General features: G+C 43.5%; 1 protein-coding gene across 3 annotated transcripts in view; it reads right to left on the bottom strand.

The window, feature by feature from the left end:
- Nucleotides 1-7,146: 7,146 nt before the first annotated feature.
- LOC130208956 (plexin-A2-like) overlaps nucleotides 7,147-7,917 on the bottom strand; it is an 89,122-nt gene continuing 88,351 nt past the window's right edge. For all 3 annotated transcript variants that reach the window (XM_056438417.1, XM_056438419.1, XM_056438418.1), the window contains one exon: nucleotides 7,147-7,917. This exon is cut by the window's right edge and continues 178 nt beyond it. The gene's annotated coding sequence lies outside the window, so the exon portion shown is untranslated.

The following is a 7,917-nucleotide window of genomic DNA, read 5'->3' as shown; positions in this document are numbered from 1 at the left end:
ATACTTTTTAGATCACATCCCCGGTCATCTTGTGCAATATTTAACACAATGTTTAAAGAAATATATAAAAGATACATTTCCTTATAATCGTCTTTTCTTCCAAAACATGGTGTGTGCTTACATAAGCTAGAACCAATTCATTTCAACCAATAATATCATGATATCCATCCATCAATTAACAGCGTGTGTCGCCTCGCTCCTCTGTAGCTCCGCCCACTTGCTCCCGGCCCAATGGGAAGGGTTTGGTAAAAGTCCTTCTTGGAGCTGTGCGCTGCTCAAATATTCTGTTGCACTGGGTTGTTAAGCACACGCAGTTCAAGTAACGATGAGCGACGGCATTTCTTTCTTGGTTAGAACTTGTCAAACGGTGCTGATGAAACAGTCTGTCTTCAATCTGACTAATATTTCACTTCTTGGATATGTTTGAGGCAAAAATGTCACTGATGGTCTGATGTCACTGATGTGGTAATGGAAGTTTTCAGCTGCTAATTGGACACCCCGAGGATCTCTGAGGCTTGGTGGACGAATCAGTAAGCTCCTTTAAATGATCCCCCTCACTAACTGGAGAGCTAATTAGATTACATTACATTACATGTCATTTAGCAGACGCTTTTATCCAAAGTGACTTCCAATAAGTGCATTTCAACCTAGAGTGTAAACCAAGAACAACAAGAACACAGGAAGCAACACTTCCTTAACTCAGTCGAACCACAAAAGCACCACAATAAGTGCCATCCCAGTGCCACTGAAAGATGAATATGTCACAGATTACACTACCGTTCAAAAGTTTGGGATCACTTAGAAATGACTTTATTTTTCAAAGAAAAGCACTGTTTTTTCAATAAAGATAACATTAAATTAATCATAAATACCCACTATACATTGTTAATGTGGTAAATGACTATTCTAGGTGGAAACGTCTGGTTTCTAATGAAATATCTCCAGAGGTGTATAGAGGCCCATTTCCATCAACTATCACTCCAGTGTTCTAATGGTACATTGTGTTTGCTAATCGCCTTAGAAGACTAATGTCTGATTAGAAAACCCTTGTGCAATTATGTTAGCACAGCTGAAAACAGTTATGCTGGTGATATAAGCTATACAACTGGCCTTCCTTTGAGCTTGAAGTTTGAAGAACAAAATTAATACTTCAAATATTAATCATTATTTCTAACCTTGTCAATGTCTTGACTATATTTTATATTCATTTGATCAATAAAAGTGTGATTTTTCATGGAAGACACGAAATTGTCTGTGTGATCCCAAACTTTTGAACGGTAGTGTATATTCTCTGTGTTTCTCTCAGTTTAGTTTGGCCCACAGAACTTACAGCCCTACGGATAAATGTAAGTTCAGTATCTCGTGAGAGACAGCAACTTTTTTTAGTTTCTCTGTTTCTAAATTGTGTGTCTTCAAAATGTTTTGCAGTTCTTCATTTCTGCCTGAGAGCAAGAGTCCTCCCCCCCCCCCCCCCCCAGGCAGCAAGCATCGAACAGGAAGTTGTAAAAACGGCGACTCTGCCAATGTGACAATCTTTTGTTGGCAGACGACTCCCCCGCCCCCTCTTCATAGTTAACAATTTACCTTCAAAGACTCATTGTTCTGTTTTGACGTCAGGAGAACGCAAAAAGCAACTGACCCTTTGCTAAGCCCCGCCCCCTTTGAGCCCACACTGTCACTAACTTAATGGCTACGGTTGTAAGAAAACAATAAAGGCACATTTCTGAGAGAAACGGATAAAAGATGTCAAAAAATAAAAATATCGGTAGAAGCTCAATACAAAGTGAACCACATCTGTTCCTGTTAAGCCGGTATCGGCATGATGAGCTAGCATACGCATGTCAGCTCCACAGATTGTTATTCATGAACGTAACACTTTAAAACGTATATCTCCCTTGTATGAAACCAAGACAAGCGTTTGTCCTGCACATTTTGAGGCGCTTTGAAAATAGGTGCCATAAATCCCACAAAGGGAGCCTGTGTTGAAGTGATTTCATGAGCGCAGGAGAGGGAGGCGAAGAAGTGAGGGGGGGGGGAGGAGTAGTGGGAGGGGATTTTGATTTCAAACTGCAGCATATGTTGACCGTTACCTCTCTGGGCTGAGCCATGAGGTCTCTGCCCCTTGAGAGAGAGAGAGGGAGAGAGAGAGAGCGGGAAAGCAGACAAAAGAAAGTGTAAAAGAGAGGAAGAGAGGAAGGGCTGTGTTGATGAAGTCACTTCTTCCCAAAAACACAACGTGTGTGGAGGGCGTGTCCCCGGTGTGGGTTTCTCTTCACGGTCTCAGGGTCCAAGCTGTGGACTGCATATGTCTGTGTCGGGACCTACAGGACCACCACATGGCCCTGCAGATGTCACACACACACACACTCACACACTCACACACACACTCACATACACACACTCACACACTCACACACTGACACACTCACTCACACACTCTCACACACACACACTCACACACTCACATACACACACACTCACTCACACACTCACACACACTCACACACTCACTCACACACTCACATACACACACACTCACTCACACACTCTCTCACATACTCACACTCACACACACACTCACACACACTCACACACTCACTCACACACTCACATACTCACACACACTCACACACACACACTCACATACTCACACACACACACACACACACACTCACACACACACTCACTCACACACTCACACTCACACACACACACACACACACACTCACACACACACACACACACACACACACACACACACATGCCCTCAGTGCTGAAACAGACACCTTTTGTCACTGACACTTACCCTTTGCCCTTTTCCTGCATCATATATTCACAGCTCTCTCTCTCTCTCTCTCTCTCTCTCTCTCTCTCTCTCTCGAAGGCTCATTCTCGTCTCAGTTCGCCTGTGCCCAAGTCTTGCGTGTGACGATAACTTTGGCCAGAAGATGGCACCACTCGACCGGAGCGCTGTCCACACCGACCGACCGGACATGTTCCTGGTGCAGCAATTAAAAAATTTCCTTTTTATTGCTGCACGCTGAATATCTTTTTGTGGCACTGAATGCATTTCACGTATTTTAAGAGAACACAGATGTTGGTGTGAGGCCGTGAAGGCCGCTATGACCGGAGTCCGGACAAAAGAGAAATGACTAAAGCAACCAGGGGGGGGGGGAATAAAATGCCGTCATGGATGACCTCATCCAATGAATCCTGAGACAAGTTGTTGCTGATGGAGGCTGATGGAGGCTGATGGAGGCTGAGCGGTGGTCATTTGCGAATATTTTATCATCACGGATTACTATAGTTTTTTTCACCTGGTTTTGGACAGCTGTCTTTTTGTCCTTGACCAGATCAAACACACCAGGGGCGGTTTGTTGGTGCGGCGCTCTGATAGCCTGCGTTTAATTAAAGCAGCGGGACGCCCAACAGCCCGGAGGCTGCGCTCCAGCGCGGCTTCAGGGAATTCCAGACTTGAGAGTGCAGTCGTGGGAGTGAAGGGGAAAGCAAATCTGACACATCCGGTGTGTCTGCGTCCACTGACCGCTGGAAAGGAACCGCTGCCCATAAGGAACGGCGTCCGCACTGCACGTCCGTCCTGCGCGATCACACCGCGCAGCCTCTGAGTTTCTGCAAACATGCATCATTTATGATACATATTGTATGCGAGGGCGATTTGAGTGCATTCAGGCGCTGAAGCTAATGATTATTTAAATTATCTATGAATGTGATGATCATTTTTTTCCCCAGATGTATTGTTGTGTTGATTCAGATTGTTTGTTTTTATTCAACCCGACAGTCGAGGACCCCACAGACAGTGAGTTTACATCCCCGTGACGAGGGAAGCGACGGCATCCTCACACGGGGTGAAACCTGGGATCGTTTCACGGAGACTGATTTAATTAATCGCTGATGTTATTTATCCAGCGTGAGACCTGTTCAGAGGGAGCTCTGTTTTGTCTGCAATCCAAAACTGATTCAATTTACAATCATAAAATATACAACGACTGACTGAATTTTGGAAATCTCAATCAAATAGTCGTCTTAATTGTTCTCTCAACAATTTAATTGACTTGTTTTTCAGCAACACTGCATTGTACACGCGTTCCTGTTATTGTGTCCGTCCCTTAATAACACGAGTGTGTGTGTGTGTGTGTGTGGGGGGGGGTGCGGGGTGCTGTCGGTTGAGTGACGAGCAAAGAGAGGAGAGACGAGGGCCGATGGCAGGTGTACAGACGACTCTTCGACGCCTAGATGACGCCCCCACCTGGATCTGACAGGTAGAGGCCTGGGGGCTCCAGGAGCCGCCCTCCTCCTCCTCCTCCTCCCACTCTGCTTCGCTTGCCCAGAGCCCCGAGGTTTTACCATGAATAATGAATCCTGAGTCCTCGTGGCGAGGTGCTCGCGCTGCTTGCATGCCAATCCAAGTCCTGTCACCGAGTGAACGTTCTTCTTTCCGAGAGGCCGTTCATTACACGCAGCGTGATGTTGTTGTTGGTGTTTTTTATTCAAAAGGAAGCTAATTTTCTCCAGGATATTTCTTTGTTGTTTATTTCAAGCTCAACTCCGCTTTGATATCAAATGTGCTTCCCTCCCAAAGCGAGGTGTGTGTTCGATGCACACGTCAACATCAAATATACCGTTAATATTATTGGCTTTTGCTCTTCGCCAACATTAAAAAACACATTTCATTTGTCGACACACATTTGAGTTGAAGACATCTCTGATTACATACAACACAACAAAATTAAGATTTTTAAAAATATCTGTTTTCCAGAGTAAAAGTCTACGTTCCTGAATACTTGAGGTTCTATAGAAACACATTGAGGAAGATCCGCAAGCTGGAACGGATTGGTCCATTCCAGCTTCTTCTGCTGACTGAGGAAAAAGCTTTATTGTTTTGGAAATACAGCGCCCCCCTGCTGTGCACCACTGTAAAGCAATCCGACCGACAGACGTGCGCCAACGCCAACCACACAGAGTTAGTTATTGGAAATGAGCGGCCACTTAAAACAAAATACTTGTGAAATACAAAAACATCTTTTCAGTGGAGAAAAACCCTCAAGGTCTGAGTTCAAAAGAGGCTTTTTCAGTATCTACGCGAACCACACACACACACACACACACACCTGTAGGTCCAATCAGTTTCCTGCTCCTCACAGGCAGCTTGTAATTTGAATGTGTGACATCGTGATAATCCATCGGCTTCAGATTGATACATTTCTGAGTTGGTTGTAATTTTCCTAAAACGACCTCATTCATTCCACCAATCATTATTTTCTCTTATGTCCCACGAATTGTGTTTAATTCAATAAAATAAATGTACATTGAGGCAACAAAGTATTCTGGTGGTTATTTTATTCCACATAAATAAATAATGAATACTCGAATTTGCTCATTTACGACCGTAACTTGGATACGGATGAACAATGCTCCTGTGTTATGGCGATGAAAGCACTCGGGTTACTATTTAGTTTGATACAACACGGCTCTGAGGACGCCGTTGGGCCATTTGGGAATGTGTCCCAACACTTATGTTCATTTCCCAGTACAAAGCTGAGCGGTATACGCCCCCCGGGGTTTCGGGTGATCTCTGACATCATCGTTTTTGTCTTCAGAGCCCGTTGATGAAGAACAAATCGTAGTTTAATGCTCGATTTAGCATGCTAGTGGTCCTCCAACACAGTAAGAATAGATAATCCAGTTATGTGTGGCAGCGTTTCCGATTGGCTCGGAAACAACGTTAATCTGACAGCAGCAGACATTTAGCCTGAGAAATATATAATTATATACAAACGTATAGTATGTTATAATAAAAAATATTCAACATGCTTTAAAACTATATTTTAACAGCAACACGTACATCATTTTTTTATGAGTATCATATATTTCATTATTGCGGCTCACTCAATAACACTGTTCTTTTGCCAGACTCATAGTTTATTATAATTCCCTTTCAGGGTTTTTAAACTGTTTAATGTAATCTAGTATTATCGGTCAAAGCTTTACAGATGAAGTATACTTTTAATACGAATGAAACATCTTGGACGATGAGTTCTTAACAGAAGTAACAAGTCTGATTTTTTTTTTTTCATCACCACAAAAGAAACCAGGCGGATATCATTTTCATCAGGTGCGCATTTAATGTATAACAACAGTACAAAGTGAGTCTTTTTTGCTTGCAAAATAGGAGTGTTTTTTATGTACAATATTTATACAATAATATATAGTTTACAAAAACATTACCGTTTAAATGTCTGACAGTTTTATTGCACAACACAATTTATAAATTATCATCAAACCACACATTGAGACAGATGAGTCCTCCGTCACATTTCAACACTTAACAGGAAATGCATTTATTATTTATATATATCGTCTTTCTCTTCTAGCTTAGCGTGGAGTCGAGGTCCTGTGGGAAGTACATTAACCCCACCGATACTGGGATGGCGAGCGCCGTGACACCGACGGGCGGCGCTCGTGACTTTAATGCGGAGCGATGAAGAAAAAAAAGCGCCTCGATCGCCGAGGGAAGCTCGTCTTGAAACACGGACCGTCGAAAGCAAAAAGGCCCGACGCGACGCCTCCGACTGGATTCTCCACCGTGAGGACGGTTTGAAAGTTTTAGATATGGCACTCTCAATTTAAACATTTGTGAATCGTATATATATGCAAGTGTCGATTCCAAAATACATGTATCGTTAATCATACAGCCGCCGTGTGGACAAAATAGTAGGAACACCGGCTGTTAATCCGACGTCAGATGCCTCCTCGAGGTGAGAAATCCTCCCCAGCTCGTTTCCCAAGCTTCATTTCCAGTTTACGTTTGAATTTTTTTGAAAGAAATCAATGAGGCGTTAAAGCCTTCATCTAACTTAATCTTCCCAGGAGCAGCAGGTGTTCCTAATATCTGGTACACTCGGTGCATTTCAAGTATCACGCGAAATGTGTAAACAATGACTGATGAGGCGGGAAAGGGGGAGGGGGGGGCTGTTTTTTTTTTGGCTAATCTAATCCACGATCAGATTTATAGCGTCATTACTCAAAGCTTTCTGCTACAGTTCAATTTGGCCTCCACTTATCTCTGAGTGGCTGAATAGTGGGCACTCTATAGATCATCACTGTACAAAAAAAAAAGGCCATATCTAAAATGGGATCTCTTCCGTACAATGACGTGTGTATTATTAATAGCCTTTGCAGGAGCATTTAACATGAATGAAACATGAGGCGTTATTACATTTGGCACCGAATCTTTTCTTTTGGTCTGAATAATATCGCCAGGCTCGTGGCTTCAAAGTGTAAAGGTGACGCCAAAACACTGTGGGTGCAGTCGTCGTTCAGAACATCTGCTTTAAACAAAAGAATAACTTTGGGCAGGGTGACTTCAAGTGTGGGCATGAAAACTAATGAGTCTCTAGTGTTCTCTTTTCTTTCTTTTTTTAAAGGCTTACAACGAGACAGAGTTCCACGTTTCGGCTCCAAATGGCGATGTCGCTCCGAGCCCCCGTGATATGTCAAAAAAGAGTGTCGAGTGGTTCTTCATTAAGTGCTGCTCCAGTCACGCCACGCGTTTAGGATAAAGACCAGCCGGAACCCGACGGGAAAAAAAGGATCGTCTCCGAATCGTCTCTGTGTCTCTCTCTCGTTTCACAAGTTGGGCTTTTTTTCCTTCTTCTTTTTTTTTTGCCTATTGGAGTTTCTTGAAGAAAAAAACCCCCAGAACGTGCTGTGTTGACGATCCGTGTGCCGTGGTGTGTGTATGTACATTAGTAAGCGTGTGTTTACGCACTGTGTGGGAATCTCTTTGTGGATGTATCGTCAGTCTGTTGATACAGTAGGTCCATTAAGTCTGCCGTGTCCCCGTGGACAGCTGTGCGTGTGCACATCGTGTGCGTGTGTGTTCACGTGGATGTGCGT

This window comes from Pseudoliparis swirei, chromosome 18 (assembly GCF_029220125.1).
Source record: "Pseudoliparis swirei isolate HS2019 ecotype Mariana Trench chromosome 18, NWPU_hadal_v1, whole genome shotgun sequence".
NCBI classification, from domain to species: domain Eukaryota; kingdom Metazoa; phylum Chordata; class Actinopteri; order Perciformes; family Liparidae; genus Pseudoliparis; species Pseudoliparis swirei.
Note: the sequence above shows the minus strand (reverse complement) of the source record. Positions and strands in the feature narration are given on the sequence as shown.